The 24,503-nt window shown below is 39.5% G+C and overlaps 1 pseudogene; it reads left to right on the top strand.

Annotated features, from left to right (window-relative positions):
- Positions 1-21,561: 21,561 nt before the first annotated feature.
- LOC149229571 (transcription factor KUA1 pseudogene) lies at positions 21,562-22,254 on the top strand (annotated as a pseudogene).
- Positions 22,255-24,503: the final 2,249 nt, after the last annotated feature.

The raw sequence follows: 24,503 nt of genomic DNA, 5'->3' as shown, positions 1-24,503 counted from the left end.
AATTTAATAAAAAATTAAATGTCATGAGGATGAACCACATTATCTAGTTTAAAATGTCGATTAAATAATACTGATGTGATTAATCCTAAAGACATGCTTACTACATTATTGATGAGCCTCATCATTGGGTAATTATATGGGCCTTCATTGGCCTTAATTCACCTCCTTGCTTAGTCAAACCAACTATTCTCACAACTTATTGCATACTTTTGATTATATTTTGCTTATGAGATGAGTTAGAGTTGGATATTTTTCTTTGTGGTCTAATGTGCATGTAATGTAGGAATAAAGGGTAAAAGCAAGGAAAATACAGGAATAAAGGATAAAAGGAAGGAAAAATGGCAAAGGCCTTGGTCAAAACTCAAATGGGACAAGGGAGAGCAATTATAGGAGGTAAATCCTCCTCATTTACTACCCCTACATTCGAATAATCCTCCATCAACTCGGAGTGAAAAAAACCATCATTTTGAAGACTAGAAGACATCCAAGCAAGTGAAAGGGATAGAAGTCAGTTCTGAAGGAAGTCAATGGAGACTTTAGATGTATAAGTAGAGAGGCTTAGGACCTCAGTAGGATTCAAATTTTTATTGTGAAACTCTCCTTTATTTCGGGGCTACAAAGACTTGTGATAGTTTTTTCTGTAATCCATGGTTTTTATAATGAGAACGAGTTTCGTTTTGAGCCACCTCTGAGTTAACTCAGAGGGCTAATGTTCTTGGGTTAGGGCCCAACCCAAGAAGCCAAAGCTCCTCTTCACTGTACATGTATGCTAGCATAGATTTCTGGCTTTGTTCATTTTCTTAAGTAGCTTCCTGGTTTTTCCATTTATTTGTTTAAGTAGCTGCATTTTCATTACAATAGTATAGCATAGGAGATTCATGGTTTGACTGTTCATTTGCTTGAGTAGCTACATTCTGCTTATAGTAGTGTAGAGTAGATCGGTTGTGCTTTAGTTTACTTCCATTCATGCCTTCTTTCAGTTCATAGGTTAGCTAGGAGAAAAAGATCACCATAAGGTTGTGTGCAGGTGTCTCGCCCTCATCTCCTCCCTCTGGGACCATGACTTGAGGAAGAGACCCTTCAGCATCCCCAAAAACATAGGTTTCTCGTTCTCTCATAAGCTATGGAGTTTGTTGTTTGATACAGTTACTTGTTCACCCTCACTTGTTTTTTTGTCATTTTTCATTTGAAACGCCGTTCAGCATGTCCTTCATGCATCATTTCCTTACTGTACGATCCACAGAAAACCTTCCCAATCACCATCTGATTCATTAGTTTATCCAACTACCACCTCACGTGAAGTCTTCCACTTACTTTATGCACTCCAATCTCCACCATCAGTCTATTTCTTGATCCGACGGCTATCGCGTCACCTCAACACTTTATGCGCTTTAAACCCCCACCGTCGATCTGCCTCGCATGATCCAAAAGTTATTGCATCACTCGGTCACCAAATATCTTGGTTGATCTCCATCATTGATCAGCCCCACCTGATCCAATATTTATCATGCAATGTCGCGCAGATTCTTGCACGCTCGTTATCCGCACAAGAGCACGTGAGAAAAGTGGTTTTCTGGTGCTACGTGTCACGCAATTAGGCTAATCATGTGAAATTTCAAAATACAGCTTATAGCCTTGAGGGTGCATAAGAAACTACTTATCACTTTCGAGACCCACTCCATCATTTCCACACGTTTCTTCCCACAATACAATCTCCACCATCCATCCTCCGGTTAATCCTATCCATCTGTATCTTGAGTTAATCCTCGCGATAAGATCTTTGTTGTTCATCTGCTTCATTACAGTGTTCGTTCACCTATTCACTAAATCACTCACAATAAGATCTCCGCCATTCATCATGTTCATTAACCATATTCATCCATTTATTCACTTAAGCCCCCACGATAAGATCTCCACCATCCATCTTCTATTCGTTGTTCGATCCAATGGTCCCTATGCACTACTACGTCCTTACACCCTCCTTTCACTAATTTTGATCTCCGACTTCTTTTCCCACTTGAAAACTGAGTTAGCTTAGTTTCCTCGCTTACACCTTAGTATAGTTTAATGCTCTTTACCTCTACAACTTAGATAGCAGCATTAGGTTAGTGATTGATTTAGCAATTTTTCTTAGCATAGCTGTTTAATTGGTTAATTAGGTTATGGTGTGGTTTACTATTACATGTTATTTTATTCATTACTACAATAGAGTAGCTCTCTCTTAGAATAGATTTTATCTTCTTCCATAAAAGAATTAAGCTTCTTTTGACCCTTTAGAAGTTTGGCTTGGAACCCTTGGGGTCTCTTTCCAGATGAACAATGACAACAACCAGGACCTTCACTTTTACTTATCCATATAGCACTGTCACCTCGCAGTTTGTACGAACCTCGGGTTGATAAGTAAAGCTGGCAGCCCTGGGAGTTGTAGCATTCTTGTTGCAATACCTAGGCTCATCACTTTTTGGCACCGTTGCCAGGGAGGTTTCAAAGTACAATGTGATTACTGCTTTCTTCTATTTCTAGTCTCCAAATTTCTTTTGTTCTACTTCTTATCTTCAATTTTCTTCCATTAGTTTATTTCTCCAAAAGTAATCTAGTAGCTTCCTTTCTTTCATTTGTCATTATCTTCTTTCTTTTCCATTCTGCAAGTAGAATTCCAATTCAAAAAGTAGTCTTTTTATTAATAGTTTTAATTCAATCAGCAATTGCATTCTGCAAGTACTTTCTAGCTTTAAAGAAAATATTACAAAAACTAACCCAAAAAAATTTCCTTTCATGACTCGTAGGAATAGGGACAATTCAGAAAAATTCTTGCCAAATACCCCCACTACATCCAACAATCAACCTTCTCTCTTCTTCGGTGATTGTGATTTAGAGGAACCTTTAGGTGAGAAAACGTACATATTTGAAGAACCTACAAGGGAAGAAGAAGAGGAATAACCCATTCCTACTGAACCAATGGCTGAAAATCGAAATGAAAGAGGAGATAGAGAGAGAACTGGGAGTGCCTTCCCCATCAGGGAGACCAATGGGGACACTAAGATGAAGAATATAAGCCCCTTTGCTCTACCTCATTTCCATGGTCTGACCATAGAAGACCTTGACACTTTCCTATTTGCGTTTTTTGTTATATGCCAAACCTATGACTATAGAGATGATGAGAAAAAGTTAAAACTATTTCCATCTACCCTCAAGGATGCAACATTATGCTAGTTCATGGGTTTACCAGGAGATAGCATCACCACTTGGGCTCAGATGCACCAGGTTTTTAACAACAAATATAGGGACTATTGTAGGTCAAAGGATGCTAAAGAAGAGATTTTCAAGATGACCATAGGCTAGGATGAATCCCTTGAAGACTATGAAGAAAGACTCCATCTTAGTTACAAAAGCACCAGGTGCTCACTTGACCCTGAGTAACCAAAGTTGGTCCTGCTTAGCAGAGTAAGGGAAGATCTTCTAGATACCTTACACATGTTAGTAGGAGGAGATATCTACCAATTACCCTATGAGGATAATAAAACTATCTTTAGAAACCATTCTATGGCAGCTAGGAAAAATGGTAGGGGTAGTCAACCTATGGCAAATACATCATCCTCCAACTTATCCATCAAGGGTGAAATTGGAAATATGTTGGAATATTTCCAAACTGATATGTTGCAAAACCTTGCCTTACAATTAGACACCATGAACATCAAAAGGAAGCAAGAGGAAGAAGAGAGAGCCTCGGCCATCTTTTGTCCTAGATGCACGAGGAGGCATCCTAGGAACGAATGTCCATTGAATTGTATTAAAATTTTCTTAGTCTGTGAAGAAAGCCACTCCACATAAAAGTGCCCTTCTTTACCTAAACTCAAAGCTATTATCAAGGAGTTGAAGGGGTCACTGAGTAGCTTTGCTAAATCAACCAAAGAAGACCTCCTGGGCCTAAACCATAGTAGCAGGGTATGCAAGGGTCATCCCATGCTTAGTACAACCCCAACCAAACCACAACTATACCTTCTTGGGGACCCCCTACTCATCCTTCCTAGTCTACACTCCCTCCTTGGTCCTATACATCTCAGTATCATTCCCAGCCAGCTAGCCAGTCATTTCAAACATATGTTCATCCAAAACATCAGTGGAATACCCCGCTCGATGGTTGATGGCCCCAATTCAATAATGTTCCAGCCCTATTGCCTCCACCACCTACCCAACCACAACTCCTGCACTCTTCTCCACCCAAGCAACCCCAGGTACCTGCCCAGCCAAATCCAAACCCAAACAATAGGCAGGCTCAACAAGTATACAGTGGAGAGACATCATAACCAACTTATGCTGTAGAAATCCAGGAGATCAACCTAAGATCTGGGAGAATTCACCCAGACAACCAACCTCAAATATTAACCCAACCACTCCAGCCTACCCCAGAAGAAACTGAACTTCTAGGAGAATTGAAAAATCTATGTGTAAAGATCCCCCTTCTCCAAGCAATCAAAGATGTCCCATTTATAATAAGTTGATTAAGGAGAAGTGCTTCAACCATCCAGGAAGAAGAAAAAGGGATTCCCCTACCATTAATGTCATTGCGCAGTTGTCTAACTTAATGCTGGGGCAGGTAATATGTCCAAAATATTTGGACCACGGAAGTCGTGTAGTAGATGTGCACATCAATGGAACCATTGTCCCACACACTCTGATTGATCTTGGGGCTGCCATTAATGTGATGACCAAGGACACCATGCTCATGCTCAACCTCCAAGGGTCATTAAGGAAGACCACAATAGTTCTGCAACTTGCATACCATTCCACAGTCACCCCTGATGGAATTGTGGAGGATGTGATGGTCTCCATTGACTCCTGGGAGTACCCTACAAATTTTCTAATTCTCCAACCTAAGGCTAAGCTTATTGATTACCCTCTCGTCCTTGGGAGGCCATGGTTGGCCACAGTTGATGCTTACATTAGCTACAGAGCTAGGAATTTGACCATAAATAATGGGCATATGTCCAAATAGTTACTCCTATACCCTCTTGCTCAACCTACCCTAGAGAATGATTTACCTTTATGGTTGGAGGAGGAGGAAAAAGATGAGGTTTATTCTGCCCAACTTTATGCTTTGGAAGCAACCATAGGAGGAGGACATCAAGATGAGGATGACTTAATTAAACAGCTGCTCCACAATCCAACTCCTAGTTCACTACCATTAGAAGAAGAAGTAAGGGAAACCTACAACAATCATCCAATTGACTTATGCTTGGCCAATTCCAACCCACTCCATGTTAAAACCATAGAATTTGGCCCAAAGAAAACTTTGAAAATTAATCCATCTCTTTCTGCTTTAGAAGAGGAAAAGCTATGAAACATGTTGAGAGAAAACCTAGAAGCCTTCGCTTGGAGTTACAAGGAAATGAAGGGAGTAAACCCTCAGTGGGTACTCACCATATATACATCAAAGAAGGTTGCAAGCTAGGCAGGAAACCACAAAGGAGGATGAATCCAACTCTTAAAGACATAGTCAAAGAAGAACTGCAAAAGCTGCTAGATGCAAGATTTATTTACCCTATCATAAATAGTGAGCGGGTCTCTCCTTTAGTGTTAGTTCCCAAGAAAAATGGTAAGTGGATGATTTGTGTTGATTATAGGGAGTTGAAAAAAGCCACAAAGAAGAATCAGTTTCCCTTACCCTTCATTGACCAAGTGCTAGATGGCCTCGCAAGGAAGGAGTTTTTTTCCTTCCTAGATGGATTCTATTGGTACAACCGAATCCAAATCTACCCAGAAGACCAGGATAAGACCACATTCACCTATCCTTGGGATAATTTTGCCTATAAGGTCCTTCCTTTTGGCCTATGCAATGCTCCTGCCACCTTCCAAAGAGCAGCCTTGAATATTTTTGTTGAATTAGTACATGATGCTGTGGAAATCTATATGGATGATTTTACACCTTATGGTTGTGATTTCCAAGAATCCTTGAATAACCTAGGCAAAGTATTACACAAATTCATTGACATGAATCTGTCTCTTAGTCCAGAAAAATGTGAATTCTTAATGACTAAAGGGACTATGCTAGGTCATTCAATATCTCAGCAAGGACTGCAGGTGGACCCAAACAAAGTACTAATCATCCAAATGGTCCCATCTCCACAAAAGTAGAGAGATGTTAGGAGTTTCTTCGGGTTAGCTAGATACTACCGAAGGTTCAACAAGGACTTCAGCAAGTTGGCCTCTCCTTTGTTTGGGTTGTTGGCCAAAGATTCTGAGTTTATATGGTCAAAGAGTTGTCAAGAGGCCTTAGACATTCCAAAGGGTAAGTTAACCACTGCACCAATTCTTCAAGGCCCAAACTGGGCCCCCCCTTTTCATATTCATGCTGATGCCTCACACAAAGCCATAGGAGCAACCTTAGGTCAGGAAGAGGAGAAATTTCCCTATGCCATTTATTTTACTAGTAAGAACCTGTCAAAGGCTGAGCTAAACTATATTGTGATCGAAAAGGAATTCCTAGCTATTGTGCATTCATTAAACAAATTTAGGCATTACATTACAAACTATCAAACATTTGTGCATACTGATCTTGATGCAATCAAATATTTAATGAACAAACCATATGTGAATGCTGGAATTATAAGATGGTTTCTTTTATTACAACAATTTTATCTAACTATTGTTGACAAGCTTGGTAAGAAAAATATTGTTGTTGACTTTCTATCTAGGATGAATCTTCCTACATGTGAGGAAGGAATGGTGGATGACCAGTTACCAGATTAGCATTTGTTTGCTATTTGAGTTCTCTTCACATGGTTTTTTGATATAGAAAACTATCTGGTATCAACACAATTCCCACCAAACTTTCCCTCCAAAGAAAAGAGCAAGATAGTCATGAAAGGCGCCCTCTTCACCAAGATTGGGGGCAATTTTTTCAAACTTGGCCGAGATCAAATCTTGAGAAGGTGTGTAAGGGAAGCGGAAATCTTTGACATCCTTCTGACCTATCATGATCGGCCTTGTGGAGGTCACTTTGTAGCAAAGAGAGCAACATTCAAAGTGTTGCAAGCAGGCTATTATTGGCCTACTCTTCATCAGGATGTAAAAAAGTACATTAGTCAGTGTGATTAATGCTAGAGGATGGGAATGCCTACTCCAAGAGATGAAATTCCCCTACAACCTCAAGTGACTTTCGATCCATTTGACAAGTGGGGCATGGACTTCATTGGGCCTATCACCCTCCTTCAAAGGCAAAACAACACATCATTGTGTGCACTGATTATTTGACTAAGTGGGATGAAACCAAGGTAATTAACGCAACAACATAAGAGAAGGTGGTTGAGTTTCTAAGGGAGAATGTATTATACAAATGTGGGTACCCTAGAGAGCTAGTCACAGACTAAAGCAGCCAGTTTACCTCCAACAAGATTGAAGAACTGCTCAGCCATCACAAAATCAAGCATAGGACCTCCACTCCTTATCATCCACAAGCTAATGGGGAAGTGGAGGTGATGAACAAGGCACTAGAGAACATCTTAACCAAGGTAGTGAGCAGTAACATGAAGGATTGGGTAAAGAGACTAGTTGAGACCACCTGGGCCTATAATACAACACGGAAGACCACCACTAGATTTACACCCTATGAGATGGTCTATGGGAAAAAGGATTTGTTGTCCATTGAGTTTGAATATAACACATTGAGGATGACAACCCAACTAGATTTGGATATCAGTCATGCACAGAAAGAAAGATTGTTCCATTTGAATGGCTTGGATGAATTCAGAATGCAGGCCCTCCTACATACAAAGATAGTTCAGCTTCAGAGGAAGATCTCGCATGACAAACATATTAAAGAGAAGCAATTTCAAGAGGGAGACTGGGCATTGTTATATGATTCTAGGTATAAATACTTGAAGGGAAAGCTAAGAACAATATGGCTCAGACATTATGTGGTGGAAAGATGCCATGACAATGGTTCAATGCAAATCAAAACTATAGATGAAGAAGCCATTCCATTGCTAGTTAATGGACACCGATTGACAATGTACAAGAGGCCTTTATCAAAACAAGAGTTCATTGACAATATCAATAAGATAGTGCTGATGGTGGGGAAAGTTTCATCTCCTCCCTCATCAAGTCACTGAAAAAGAGAAAAAAATAATAGGGATTCCGGTGAAAACCTCCATGAGGCACCTGAGTCCCATCTTTGGGTTGAAAACCTCGTGAGGCGGCCAAGGATTAGAAAAATGAAAAGAAAGAGAAGATCCATGGGTGAAAACCTTCCTTGAGGTGCCCAGGGCAGATATCTAGGGTGAAAACTTCTTTGAGGCAGTCTAGGTGTTTTTCAAAAAATAATAATATAATAATAAAAGAAAAAAAGAAGAAAGACATAATTGTCATTTGTAGGTGGGTGAGAAATACAATCAAGGAGAAAAGAGAAGATCCAAAGGGAACCCTTCCTCACATATATTCATCTCCTCCACTCCTTACCATGCATGCCACCATCAATTCCATTATTTTTCACTTCATTGCTTCAATTCAGGTAAAGATTGTGTTTTCTACACGATCTCCTGAATGATAGGTTGGTTAGGTCCCCAAAATTCATACTAGACACAATCTAACCAATCACCTCAACCATTACCATCATCCATGCATCCACACACACACCTACTCCCTCTATCCATTCATTACAACATCCTCATAGCACCAACAAGCAACATGATCAAGAAATTCTAAGGGAGACACCAAACAATGCCAAGTGGTAATCCAGGAGCTCCACGGTAGCAAAAACATCAGATATCCAGTCACAGACACCTCCAAAATCCAAGAAACCATTAGCAGACAACAGAGGAGGAAGAAGAATGACCATACAACAAATAGACAACGCAACACCTCTAATCTTGCACAACTACAACATGGAATCAAGACCACAGGTAAGTATCCCACACACTCACTCATATACATCATTTGATCAAAAGTTGTAAAGGTTAAGAGGTAGTTGGTTTGTAAGTGAAAATGTAGCTAGTTTACTTGACCACCTTCGTTCAGTCATCACATACAAAATAGGTTGTCCTCTCACACATGGTTGCAGTCAACTCAAAGAACAGAGGAGGAGTAGGACAAGAAGTGGTTAACTATGGATTTAACAACTATGGGAGCTGATTACAAGGAGTGGGAATGATGAGGTGGTATAAAGGGAAACAAAACATCATTTGCATGCATTCATGCATTCCACCTCGTTGAAACTCCCTCACTCAAGTAGCTCTCATAACTTTGGCCACCCACTGGAAGCAAGGATCCATCGTTTTGCAAGAGAATTCCTACAAGAATAGTTTACAGGAGTAGTCTACAGGATACATAAAGGTAGTCTACATGATAGGAAGAGAGGGGTTCAAGAGGGAATGTCAAGAGAATTGTCCACTTCGCTATTATAAATAGGTAGGATCTAAAAATCCATCCCCATTTACAAACAAATGAACTAGAATTCCTCTAAAAAGCTAGTGGATTACATACACAGGAAACTCTATTTTCATGAATTTTCTCATTCCCTCACTCCACGTAGAAAAATCCATGCCACTGTTATAGTTAGAGGGCTCACTATAGATCTCACCCTAGAATTCATCAGTAGGGTCACCACAGTTCCCCTAGGAATTGCATGGAGAAAAGAAGACAAAGCAAACAGTCAGGTGGCAAAAAAGAAATTCTTTTTAGAAGGTGAAGAACCCACAGAGGATAAAAATGAAGGAGGGACATTCTTCCATACCCATGGAGTGAGGTAGACTACCAACTCATCAAATATATCTCATATGAGGGTAGATACAGTGTTGTTTATGGCTACCATTTTAGGATGCTTGAAGAACTAAGATTTGGGGTAGAAACACCAGTTCACCAAAGACTCAGCATACCCTACTTCTTGATGCAATCACTCATAGACTCTAGCAACAAAGTAAAGGAAGGGAATTCCCAACAATTGGCTCACCATGGTTTGATTAGAAACCTCATTGAGGATGCCATCCAAAACCTCAGGACCCTTATAAAATGGTCAGTCTTTAGAAACTTACCAGCAGAGGATGACATCAAAACCCTCATCTATGATGTTAGTCCTTCTGTCAGAGAGGAAGAAGGCATTGAAAGAGAAGGGGAAGAACACAAGGATGAGTCACCTAGGGTGTCTCCAGAGGCCCGTAAGAGGACAACTGTAGGAAAAGGAAACCAACTAGCATGTATGGCCAGCCTCTCCTTGGAGGCCATCTAATGTAGGATGCTAGCTCAATCTTATGCTCTTTACCTCAGAAAACAATGGATGCAATTTCAGATTAAAACACTGGCACAAAGGGGTACCATGCCATTTCAGGAGTGCAGGCAGTTTATTGATCTTAGTGATCAAAGTGCACTAGAGGATAGGGCCAAAATGGCTAAGTTTTACTTGCACAACATGGCCCTCACATACATGAATATTTGGGATTCTAATGGAGAGCTAGGAGATCTATAATTAATGGCTTTGGCATCATCGATGAACAATGAGAAGTCAAGGGTTACAAAGATGAAAATAATATTGGTGAGAGAGCAAAATGAACCTCTTTTCATCAAAGTTGAACAATCAAATGCCATGGTCCTAACCAGCACCCATAATCTAATTGCAAATGATCCTCAGATGACACCTAGATATCTTGCGGCCCAAGACCAAGAAATTTCACATTCTGAGGATATGCTTAGGCTGCTAAGAGATGATAATATACATGCCTGCTAAAGGAGATGGAACACACTACCACACAGCTTGAAGATCAGAGAATGTCACTCCCCTTAAAGGTTGGGAGAGGAACTCAGCATGACACCTATGTATAATCAATCAATGCAAAGGCTCAAGGTCAAGTTGATAGGCCTAAAACTTAGTCCACCACTATTCTTAGGGATGCTAGAAGGAAGAAAAGAAGAAGAGGAAAAGAGGCAGTGGGAAGAAATAGAAAGGAAAGCAGGCTTCTATAAAGAAGAAGAAGAAGAGACCACAGCAGAATCATGGGATATCAGAGAGGCTACCAGAGCCATGATATCAGAGAGGCTATCAGAGAGAAGGTTGGCTGTGCGAAGCAGTGGGGTTGTTTGGCAATAATTTTTTTGAATTATCTCTACTCCTACGAGGCATGAAAGGAAATATTTTTGGTTGGTTTTTGTTTTTTTATGCTTGTACCTGCAAAACTGAAATTTATTGAACAACAAATTGCAACTAACTGAAATCTATTTTGCTGAAATGAAAATCCAGAATTGAAATGAAAGCATGAAAGGACTAATCTATTTTGCTGAAATGAAATTACAGAATTGAAATGAAAGCAGGAAATGTCTAATCTATTTTTCTGAAATGAAATTGCGAAATTGAAATGAAAGCAAGAAATGTCTAATTTATGCTTGCAAAATTGAAATTGTAGAACTGAAATGAAACAACTACTCTACTCTTGCTGAAATAAACTACTTAGCAGAAGATTGCAGTAGAAAATAGAAGAAAAGCAGTAATCACAAATACTCTGACACTTCCCTGGCAACGGTGCCAAAGGATGGTGAGGTCTAGTATTACAGCAATGATGCTGCAACTCCTGGGACTCCCTACTTTACTTTTATCAACCTGGTAATTCGTAACAAACTTGGAAGCGACAGTGCTATATGCACAAGTATTAGCTCTTACTGCCGACTATCACTTGATCAACTGGCACAAGTTCATTAGGAGCTTAAAACAACTTTTATGAGCTCTTAGAAGAAGCTTTTAACTGTGATGGATGAAAGCTAACTCAAAAGAGGCTAGTTTATTTGCAGAAGGAAGATGAAAGCTGAAAGGAAATGCAAACCCTAGTTTACCGATTAATCGTACTTGTGCAAGAAAAGAGATGTAAGCTACTGAAATGGATTCCATTGACTATTGCAAAGGTAAAATGCATTTGTTTAAGCTACTTCTAAAGGAAAATATGGAGAAATCATCTTTTTGTATTTTTGAGCAATTTTTATGCAGAATTATTATGCATATGTTTTAACTATTTTGGACTGTGCAGAGGTTTATTGGCGAGAGAAAATGGAGTGGGCATTTGCAGGAGGTTGGGAAGGTGTGGAGAGGACCTAAGGGGTCCCTAGCACCCTTCTGGAGATTTCCACCACGCTCAGATCTCAAAAAATCACTCATGTGAACTTTTACAGGAGGTTGCAGTGGATCTACAGGAAATTCTATAGGAAGTTCTACAGGAACAGGCTAAAAGTGGTTTTTAGAGGGTTGATGGTGGAAAAATGGTGGGAAAGTGGAAATTAAGGATGGATAGGGATGTTAAGGGATCTAGGACCTAGTAAATGATGCTCAGGAGTGATGAAGATGGTTGGATTTGTTCAAAGATGGAGAAAGCAATGTTGCACAAAAAGGTAGAAATAAGGGCAAGATGGGAAAGTATGGCGAATGGGTGACGAAATCTTGAGAGAGAGACTGGAGCAGGTTGTATGATGGAGGAAGGGTAGGTTGGAGAGTCTTACAGGTTTTCTACACACTTCTTTCTAAAACTGATCCAAGCAAAGACTAAAAAAACATAGATTTATCTATTTTGACCTAATTCTGACCTAAAAACTAGAAACGTGATGAACAGAATTTTATAGACAGGAAATCATGCAAGAAAGCTATGTAAACTGAGAAAGAACAAATTTAAGCATGAAAACACAACTGATATCAACTTCTCCAACTAGAAATCTAACACTAGCAATTGCATTGGAAGGAAAAAACAGTGTTTTTGTGGCAGCAAGTGTGCCTTGGTGTCAGTTCATGGTCCCAAGGAGGGAGAAATGAGATCAAGGACTACTTGGTAGCCTTTTTGTGGATATTTTCTTTTACCAAATTGTCAAATCAACCTGAAGCAAGAACAATTATCTTAATCATCAAAAACAACCTAAGTAACAAAGCAAGATTTAACCTATATAATAGTAATTACTCTATGAATGTAGTAAAAACACATAAAAGTACAGAAAGGAGGTACTGGGCACTTGGTTTGGGCCCAAACCTAAGAGCTACAACCTCCTAAGAAAGCTCAGAGCTGGTTCAAAGCTGGATTCATCTTCATTGATCAAAAAATAATAGTTACATCACAAAAATTGTCTGCAAGAAGAACTAAAAAATGTGTTGATTACAAGGTTGCACTAAAGTGCTAAAATAGACTATCAAATGGCTAAACTACTAAGGCTTGAAGCCTTCCTATTTATGCTCACGAGGACTCCCAATAGTCCTCCTTAACTTTAGGAGCTTGGCTACCCAAAACTGCAGTTAACAACCACTTCACTCTGCTGAGCTGCCCCTTGAAATCATCTTTGGTGGGCTGTTGAACTTCGAGCTAATGGTGGAGAACTCGAGGAAGGGTCATTTAGTGTAGGAGACACCCCTCCTATAAATCCTAAGCCTTGTTTCTTCGAATTTGGCTGCCAATCTGCTCATAAATGCCTGATCTTGGTCCAAAAATGTCCAAAAATATGCAATAAGCACGTATTAGAGTTTATGGTAAAGTGATTATTCCCATTTAATCAATTAACATAAATATATTCAAAAGCATGCATACAACTATGGAGAATGGTGGATTAAATGAGAATAATAGGCAAAATGAGCCCATATAGTTACCCATTTCCGGGGCTCATCATCACCCCCCTGCTGAATGTGTTGCTCATCCTCTGAGCAACTAATCCAGTTCATCATCTTTGATTGCTCTGACTACCTCTCTGACATCCCATGCCTCTGAGGTGATTTCCTATACTCTATCATGAAAACCTGGCTTTCTGTCTACTTCCTCCCATTGTCTTTGCTGCTTTTCTTGCTTGACCCCTTCTAACAGCCCTAGCAGTAGCGGAGGCCTGAACTTAAGGCCAATCCAATTGGCTTGCAAGTTCTGCATTGATTGTTTGTATAGGGGTACTCTTCTCATACCCTCCCTCATTATGGTTGGGTAGTGATACTCCCTTATTTTCAGACTATGGGACAGTGTATTCCATCTCCTTGTGCAAGCATGAATGCAGTTATCACCAAACAATCTTTCCATATCTTCAAAGTGAGCAATGGCCTGAGCTTGCCTTTCAACATAGTTAGGTGCAATGTGAGGGTTGTCTGCAAGGTGCCGATGGGAATATATGAGAGTTGAGGGTTCTTTTGGTTCTGCCCTTATCATGAGTGGCTCACTTAGTTCCCTGGTCATAATCTTCTGAATCTCTACTGCTCTCTTTTCCTCATGGCTTAACCGAGAAGCCATGGCCATGAGTTGCAGATCTCCTAATGCAGTGTTTGGGTCCCATAGATTCATGTTAGGAAGTGCCAAGTTGTGTAAATAGAATTCTGCTAACTTGGCCTTATCTTTAGCTGAGCTACTGTCACACAAATGCACAAACTGATTGTAATTCTAGAATGGGATAGTGCCCCTTTGGGCCAATGTGTTAATTTGAAATTGTAACCATTGGTCTTTAAGATATAATGCATAGGATTTAGTAGGTTGTCTACATTCTAAGGCTTCTATTGCCCAGCTGGTCATGCAGGCTAGTTGGGCTTCTTTTTCTTGCAATTGTTGTTTTAACCCCTGCACTTCTTCTGTTGCTTGAGACTCCCTTTCTTGCAGCAGTTCTCTTAACATCTCAACATCATGGGGATAGTATAGGCATGTAAAACATCTTCCACCAATAGTTTGATGAGTCCATGGTGGGCCAACTGATCTGGGACTCCTGCATTTAGCTTTGTACTACATTCAATTAAAGACTGAAGGAGGAAATATGGGATGCTCAGTTTTCTAGCTGGAGGCAAGTCCATCCCATACCTCAATTCATGTAACAACCTAAAATGATAACCATAAATGATGTTGAATCTCCCTTCACATGTGATATACTTCATTATTTGGTAACTAACTTCACTCCAGAGAGGAGGCAAGTTTGTCCTTCTAACCCCATTTTTATCTTCTACAGGATTCTCCTTAGGTAGAAAAAATACCTTCTTAGCAACTTGTCCCAATGATTTCTCCTCTTTACTCCAAGGGAGCCCCAATGGGAGACTCGTAATTCTACTGATGGAATCAGGTGTAAGTTCTAGGGTCAAACCCCTAAAGCTAACTGTGGCATGTGTCTTCGAATGTGGTCTTAGGGACATCAAAAACTCTTTGGTTACCTCCTCATCATAACCTTGAATTATGTCAAACAAGGATATCCAGTTTGCCCTAGTGAAGAGGTCCACCACCTCAGGGTGCTCATACAATTTGCTAGATTTTAAAGGTTCTTTCCTTATGAATCCTCCTGGCATGGTGTTGAGTGCTTCTTTTTTGTGTTTTAACCAGAGAAAAATGCTCAGGTGAGAAAAAAACAGTCAACACTGAAAAAGAGGATAGCTAAATTCGGTTTTTCTGAATCGAAGAAGGAATTTCCCGTGTGCTTCCTTACAACATCAAATGGCAATAATTCCCTTATTTTAAACTGTTGTCACCTTGAATTTGTCTGTCTCTTTATGAAAAGTAAATTTTTTTATAGAACAGAGGATAAGGACACAGGTTCTTTTCTCAGCACATAGATAGATATGTAGATTCATTTTTTTTTCACACACATAGGTTGGCCTCTACTACTGCATGTATCTTCCTTACAGGAGAATTTGAAGCATGATGAGGAGATTTCAGATGCAGAGAAAAAAAGAAATTGTGTAGACTCAGTGAAATATCCAGGAAAACTTTCACTTTTTTCAATGTGCAGGCATACTTTTACTCTCTTTTTCAATCTAATGTCGTGCTCAATTCATCACCTTACTCAGAAAAATCATGCACAAAGAAGTTTTCCCGAGCCTACCTCGTTTTGAGCCTGAATTTCAACGAAAATCCCAGGTTTTCTTTTTGCAGAGCTATTCTCTGCATTTCCTGTAGAAACGTTCCTATAGAAGTCACCCGACTCCTGTAGAATGAAACTGTGCTCCTGTAGAGTTTGATAGGCGAGAGATCTTTGAAAAATAGGTTTAAAACTGGCGGAGGATGACTGGTTAGCTGCTTTAGAAGTGGTAGGTCCGTACTCCAGTTGAGAACATCGTGAATGCAAAATGAACAAAGGGTGGTGAATGTCTTAACTAAGCTGTATTTTAACTGTTGGCGTGATTCGTGATGAGGAGATGAGGTGGCCAGACCGGACTGTTGATCGTACGTCATGGTTATAATGTTTCTACATGCTGTCTGACTACCATCACCTCCCTTACTCCTATTATTTGCTGCCACCACTACCAGTCACGAATATTTCTTCCTGAATGGACACACCACACGTGTTGGCTGCGTATCTGATTGGCAGTTTTGAATTTGATGGGGCTCATTTGAATTCCACAAGGATCAACTGAACTAGGGTAGCCAATTAACTTTGCCACTGATTACATTCAATCTGAACCATTCCCATAGTCACATAGCCTTGAAATATGATTCATGTAATTGAGGAATAGGTTTAGGCACTTACCTGTGTAGTTGCGGCCGTGTTATGCATATTTCGGATTTCGGAATCCATTTCTTCATTACTGTTGCTGCTTGCGCTCTACATGCTCGGCCTCGGGCTGTTTCTGATGTTCACACATTCAAATAGAGCTCCATGCATGTTTCATATGCCATACTTTGCTGACCTTGTCTCTATAGTATGTGTTTCATAGGGATCAGCTGCTACAGGAATCCTGTAGGATTTTCTATAGCTGCTTCTTCTAAAATTCAAGCTAATAATTGAGTGGGGCTACAACTGCTGACAAGGGTCTTGACTGATAAGGAATCAAAGATGGAAGGTATCAGGTATGGTGAGTGAAAAAGGCTGCTGCTTTGATTTGTCATTAAAATTTTTTGTTTGTGTTTGGAGTATGAAGGAAACATAATTTTTGTGTGTGACTATGCAGGGAGGTAAAAACGAGTGTAATGAAGGTGTACATAGATGGAAAAGGTGACATAGGGTGATGGATGGAGGCAGGGAGGTTCATAGGCCTCATAGACAGATTTCCAACCCTCGAGTCCTCTTCTGAGATCGATTTTGGCTTTTCTGTAGATTCTACAGGATCCTCCTGTAGAAGATACAGAGTTTCCTGTAGGAGGTGAAATTTTAGACCAAATGAGACCAAATCTTGGGAAAGGGTAATAGTGATGGAGGAATGGACCGTGAGGGATGCATGAAGCTTGGTCATGTCCTCTGTTTTTGTCTTACGCGATCCTCCTAAAATCTGTAATGACTTTCTTGCAACCTGCAATTTATTCAGCAAAAATTAGTTTTATTTTTTCTCTTTTTTTTTTTTTTCCAATCCATTGACTACCTTATGGAGGTTTTCAATCAATGAGCTAATATAAGGCGCCTCCGAGGAGGTTTTCACCTTAGTTTTTTTTTTTTTTCCTCTACCCTACCCTACTTGAAAAATAAAATCATTTTCAGGTATAAGAATACTTCCAATGGAGCCATGTGCACATCAATATGGTAGACAAAATGATGTGGAGGCTTGAAATGCATGCTTTGACAGGTATCCAGATTTGAGAGACCAAATGATTTGACTTTGAAGGGATCAAGCATAGTTGAGGAAGAGAGTACTGCTGCAACTTAGTGACCGTCTCGAACCATATCTCAATATAGCAGTGGTGTCCTTGGTCATTTTTCTAATCTGGATCATTCTTCATGTCTTCTTCTATTAGGACCTTCACATCTTCCTATTTTTGCTGATTTTTCTCTTGAATACATGGAAGATTTGATGGTAACCATGAGGGAGCTCTCTCAATCTCTGATTTTGATGTCTTCTCTTCATCAAGTGCAGCCCATGGTCCTTTGATCTCCTCTTTTGAATCTTCTTTTGCTGGGTGTGGTCCTTCAATGCTTTCAATATAATCTCTTTTTTGCAATACTCTTCCTGAGCTATGGTGAATATCATTGAGCTCAATAGGATTTGTTTGGAAATGTTGTACCTCAGCATTGTAATTTGGTTGAGCTACATCAATGTGCGGGTTTGGAAATGGTGGGATGGGAAGTTGAGTGGGGGTGTATATTTGAGATGGATGTGGATGGGGTTGTTGTTGGGCAGGTGGTTTCCCACTATATACTTGCTAAGCTTGCTTGTTATTTGGGTTCAGGTTCGGTTGAGCAGGTATTTGGGGCTGCCTTGGTGGAGCAGGAGGCGATGGTTGCGGTTGAGCAGGTGGTGGAGGCAAAAGAGCGAGAGGAGAGTTGTATTAGGGCCTCCACCCCTGATGAGGTGCATTCCACTGAGGTTGTGGCTGACCATGAGAATGAAATGAATGAGCAGCAAGTTGAGTATGGTATTGAGATGGATACGACCAAGGAGGGGGTGTGGACCAGGAAGGATGAGCAGGGGGGCCCCAAGAAGGCATGGACGTGGCTTGATTGGGGTTATAATAAGTCTGGGATGTCCCTTGCATTCCTTGCTAGTAAGGTCTAGGTCCATGTGGCCTCCTTTGGTTCATGAAATAGAGTGGTTTAGTGGCACCTTCGGCTCTCTGATATACAACTTTAATTCTGGGCAAGGAAGGGCACTGATTCGTAGGATGGCCTTCTTCACAGACAAAACACACTTCTATGGAGTGCAATGGACATTCGTTCCTAGGATGATTTCTGGTGCACTTGGGACAAAAAATGGCCAAATCCCTCTCTGCTTCCTCTTGATATCTTTTGATATGCATGGCAATCATCTGCCTCATCTCGCTCTTGAAATCTTCCCACATGTTTTCAATTTCACCTTCAGTGGATGAGTTGGAAGAAAATGTACTGCTCCCAACATTTCTGTTTTCAGCCATTGGCTCCAGAGGAATGTTTTCTTCTTCTTCTCCCCTATAGGTTCTTCAAATATGTCTTGTTGTTACCTAAGGGTGTTTCTTGATTGCAGCCACCGAAGAAGAGAGAAGGTTGGCTGTGTGAAGCAGTGGGGGTGTTTGGCAAGCATTTTTATGAATTATCTGTACTCCTACGAGGCATGAAAGGAAATCTTTTTGGTTGGTTTTTGTTTTTTTTTTTCTACTTGTACCTGCAAAACTGAAATTGATTGAACAAAAAATTGCAACTAACTAAAATCTATCTTGCTGAAATGATAATGCAGAATTGAAATGAAAGTAGGAAAGGATTAATCTATTTTGTTGAAATGAAATTGCAGAATTGAAATGAAAGCAGGAAATGTCTAATCTATTTTGCTGAAATGAAATTACGGAATTGAAATGAAAGGAGGAAATGTCTAATCTACGCTTGCAGAATTGAAATTGTAGAACTGAAATGAAATAACTACTCTACTCTTGCTGAAATAAACTACTTAGCAAAAGGTTGCAGTAGAAAATAGAAGAAAAGCAGTAATCACAAATACTTTGATGCTTCCTCGGCAACGACGCCAAAAAGATGCTGAGCTCCAGTATTGCAGCAATGATGCTGCAACTCCTGGAACTCCCTACTTTACTTTTATCAACCTGGTAATTTGTAACAAACTTGGAAGCGGCGGTGCTATATGCAAAAGTACTAGCTCTTATTGCAGGCTGTCACTTGATCAGCTGGCATAAGTTCACTAGGAGCTTAAGCCAACTTCTATGAGTTCTTAGAAGAATCTTTTAACTGTGATTGATGAAAACTAACTCAAAAGAGGCTAGTCTATTTGGAGAAGGAAGATGAAAGCTGAAAGGAAATGTAAACCCTAGAAAACCCTAGTTTTATCGACTAACCCTACTTGTGCAATAAAAGAGATGTAAGCTACTGAAATGGATGCCATTGACTATTGCAAAGGTAAAATGCATGTGTTTAAGCTACTTCTGAAGGAAAATATGGAGACATCATCTTTTTGTATTTTTGAGCAATTTTTATGCAGAATTATTATGCATGTGTTTTAACTATTTTTGACTATGCAGAGGTTTATTGGCGAGAGAAAATGGAGTGAGCATTTGCAGGAGGTTGGGAAGGTGTGGAGAGGACCTAAGGGGTCCCTAGCACCTTTTTGTAGATTTCCACCATGCTTATATCTCGAAAAATCGCTCGCGTGAACTTCTATAGGAGGTTGCAGGGGATCTACAGGAAATTCTACAGGAAGTTCTACACGAACAGGCTGAAAGTGGTTTTTAGAGGGTTGATGGTGGAAAAATGGTGGGAAATTGGAAATGAAGGATGGATAGGGATGTTAAGGGATTTAGGACCTGGTAAATGAAGCTCAGGAGTGATGAAGATGGTTGGATTTGTTCAAAGATGGAGAAAGAAATGTTGCACCAAAAGGTAGAAATAAGGGCAAGTTGGGAAAGTATGGTGAATAGGTGAAGGAAATCTTGAGAGAGAGACTGGAGCAGGTTGTATGATGGAGGAGACGATGCCACATCACACAAACAACAGAGCTTTCCAACTATGCAAAGGGTATGGGTAAACTATAGGATCCATGCGTGCCGTGCCATTCTGCCAAGAGACTAGAAGGGTTCCTACTTCTTTCTGAAACTGATCCAAGCAAAGACTAAAAAACAGAGATTTATCTATTTTGACCTAATTCTGACCTAAAAACTAGAAACGTGATGAACAAAATTTTATAGATAGGAAATCATGCAAGAAAGCTATGTAAACTAAGCAAGAACAAATCTAAGCATGAAAATACCACTGATATCAACTTCTCCAACTAGAAATCTAACACTAGCAATTGCATTGGAAGGCAAAAACAATGTTTTTGTGGTAGCAAGTGTGCCTTGGTCTCAGTTCATTGTCCCAAGGAAGGAGAAATTAGATCAAGGACTGCTTGGTAGCCTTTTTGTGGATCTTTTCTGTTACCAAACTATCAAATCAATCTGAAGTAAGAACAACTATCTTAATCATCAAAAACAACCTAAGTAACAAAGCAAGATTTAACTTATATAACAGAAATTATTCTGTGAATGCAGTAAAAACACATAAAAGTACACAAAGGATGTACCGAGAATTTGGGTTGGGCCCAACCCCAAGAGCTACAGCCTCTAAAGAAAGCTTAGAGCTGGTTCAAAGCTGGATTCATCTTCATTGATAAAAAAATAATAGTTACATCACAAAAACTGTCTGCAAGAAGAACTCAAAAATGTGATGATTACAAGGCTGCACTAAAGTGCGAAAATAGACTATCAAATGGCTAAACTACTAAGGCTTGAAGCCTTCCTATTTATGCCCATGAGGACTCGCAACAGTCCTCCTTAACTTTAGGAGCTTGGCTGCCCAAAACTGTAGTTAACAACCACTTCACTCTGCTCGACTACCCCTTGAAATCATCTTTGGTGGGCTGTTGAACTCCAAGCTGATGGTGGAGAACTCAAGGAAGGGTCATTTAGTGCAGGTGAAACCCCTCCTATAAATCCTTAGCCTTGTTTCTTTGAATTTGGCTGCCAATCTCCTCATAAATGCCTGATCTTGGTCCAAAAATGTCCAAAAATATGCAAGAAGCACGTATTAGACTTTATGGTAAAGTGACTATTCCCATTCTCTCAATTAACATAAATATATTCAAAAGCATGCATAAAACTATGGAGAATGGTTTATTAAATGAGAATAATAGGCAAAATGAGCCCACATAGTTACCCATTTCTATGGCTCATCATCTTGCTTAATGATTACTAAAGAATTCAATGTTTATACTATCTCATGATCTCAGGGGTTCCATGGACTGAAGAGGAACACGACATGTTTCTTATTGGCTGTCAAAGGCTTGGAAAGGGTGATCGGAGAGGTATATCAAGAAACTTTGTGCCTACAAGAACTCCTACTCAGGTTGCTAGTCATGCACAAAAGTATTTTATTAGGCAAAATAATCTAACCAGAAGATAATGACATTCTAGCCTGTTTGATATCACTGCTGAACCTATCAGTGGTCCATTACCTTCACCTAACTTACTTGTATTTTCATCACAGTCGATCTCTGATCAAGAAGAAGCGGAATCAGGTGATAATTCTGCAAACTCTACAGATGTAGAAACTCTTTTTCCTCATGTTGATGAAACAACTTCTGCTCTCACAGTGTTCCTAGGTTTTGTTACCCCTTATGTACCATAGAGGTTCCCCATATGGCACACTTTTAGACCCATAATATCACAAAATTCCAATGTTTGTAAGCCAACAACTGTGATGCAAACTACTCCAATAAAAAAGGACGAATGCATAGGGTTATCCCAGTTAAGCCTCAGCAGTGTTGCAACTGCTTCTGCAATAAAACCCTCTGAACTGTCACTCAAATTACATGGAAGACCCCCCTCTAGACAATCAACTTTTCAGGCCAAACCATCTCTTAATGAAAGCAGTAGTTTGAGTTCTAGCAACAATGTCATTAGTGTAGTTTGAATTGCAAGGAAAACAGGTGTGAAGAAGATGATGGTATGGATTTTATAATGGAAACAATGGTGGTTTCCATTATGTATATATGGGTTTCTTCTGCAACACAAAGGTTTTGTGCCTGGTTGATATTGCAATTGCTCCTAGAATCTTTAGGTCGATCTCTAGTATTGATCTTTGGTATGCTAAATGAGGCAACAATCTGTAATTGAGTTCTTGGCCTTGACATGTTGAGGGTACAAATCACACAAGAGATGAAAGCAAAGAAACTGGTATTCTGCGATTACAAAGATCCATGAATTTGACTCAAAAGAATACCTTGCTTTGCAAAGACCTCAAATGGTTACTCTTTGGGATGAAGGGCAAAGGGAAAGTACTTATTGTGAAGTGACTAAATTTTTTTTTTTATTAATGCCTCATATTAATTGATTCTATTAGTTTTTAGGAAGGTGCAGGAACTAGCAGTAGGGTGTTCCTGCTTTCTTGTTTATCTTGAATTTTTTTACTGTGTAACTTAATCCAAATAGATATTAAAGAACGCATATTTGAATATTGGCTTATATTGGGATGGATTGATTCTCATTTACCCTCTAATGTTTCATGTCTAATTGAATTTATGTTTTGATTCTGCTTTGCAGATACAATTTTTAAGAAATTAGCATAGTGCTAATTGCACTACAAACAAATGCCATTTTGTTGGTAGTTTGCGGTGCAGTTGGAACATTTCATGATAATGTTCCATCATCTATGAAAGCATTGTTCATCATAGTGAGAGCATTGTGGTAACTGTATCATAGCTGGAATTGTGTAAAAATATCATAGTTGGAAGTGTATACTCCAGATTTAATGCTAAACATTAAGAAGGATGGAAAAACGATTGATATGCAAATTTTCAGTGTTTAAATTATCCCTTAGGAAAACTTCTAGTGTTAAAGAATATATCCTAATTAAGATTATTTAAGATGATTTTATGTTGATTTGTTGAATTTATGTAGGTTGTTTTATTTTTATATATGTATGTGTTATTGCTTGGTATTATGTAACTTACGATTGATATTGTGGGTTGATAAGAAATAGTGAAAAATTGAGATTTCTCAATTTTTAATGGTTATTTATGTTATGTTGCAACCCTCTTTTCACATGACAAAGTCTATTGCAAATATATAAATATAACTACGATTCCTCGGATTGAAAATGTATAAATAAATTGTTATTTCTAGATTATAATGACATTTAATATTATTAATGACCAATTAAAAAAAGTAATGGTGAGACTTAGTTATTTTTATTTATGAACAACAATGAAATATTATAATTTAGTGGACAACCCACCAAACCATATTGCATGCCACTTCCTGAATCCAGCCATCGAACCATATTCCACGCTAGCCAGAGAGGCCACATGACAAATGAGCACGCTAGCCCCATCACGCAAGGCTAGAGAGGCCATGTGACAAATGAAGGTCCCACCGTCCTATGCTAGTGTCAAAGCAAGAAGGAAGTAAGTAGAGAAGGGTATCCACAACCACATGATTGTTTTGTCACGATAAACACAGCCATGTATTTCTCATGCTGAATGACAACCTGCATGCATATCAAATGCCTTATTGAACCTGCCTTATTAAGTCCACCAGCTCTTGGAATCTCATGTGGTAATGGAATTCTAGTTTTATAAATTTGTCCATTCTAGTTTTTTTTGCTTATTGAGGGCTCTTAATTGCCCCAAGAATGATCATTGCTGAAGAAAGAAACAACATTCTAGGATAACCTACATTGCTAGTTGAATTTAAGGTTAGCCTTTTCTCTGTGTGGGCTTTTGGATACTGTCATTGTAATGATATTGAACCCCCTAAAATCACAAATTAGACGTTAGAATCAGACTACCCATATTGAATCCCAAGTGGGTGTGGTCCTTTCAGCCCTGAAAGAGCAGTATTGTGAAGTATAATAAGCAGGCATGCCATTGATTAGACCAGGCTTCTGGGTCAGCTGGACAGTTGAAGATTTGACGTCAGAATCAGACTACCCATGTTGAACGCCAGGTGGGTGTGGTCCTTTCAGCCGTGAAAGAGCAATATTGTGAAGTCTAATAAGCAGACATGATAATGATTAGACTAGGATTCTGGGTCAGATGGTCAGTTGAAGATTTGACGTCAGAATCAGACTACCGATATTGAATCCCAGGTGGGTGTGGTCCTTTCAGCCGTGAAAGAGCAGTATTGTGAAGTCTAATAAGCAGACATGATATTGATTAGACC

Source organism: Pinus tabuliformis, chromosome J (assembly GCF_031772625.1).
Source record: "Pinus tabuliformis cultivar Carrire ecotype Pingquan chromosome J, CPIR1, whole genome shotgun sequence".
Taxonomy (NCBI): Eukaryota; Viridiplantae; Streptophyta; class Pinopsida; order Pinales; family Pinaceae; genus Pinus; species Pinus tabuliformis.
The sequence above is the reverse complement of the archived record's forward strand: the minus strand, read 5'-3'. Positions and strand labels throughout refer to the sequence as shown.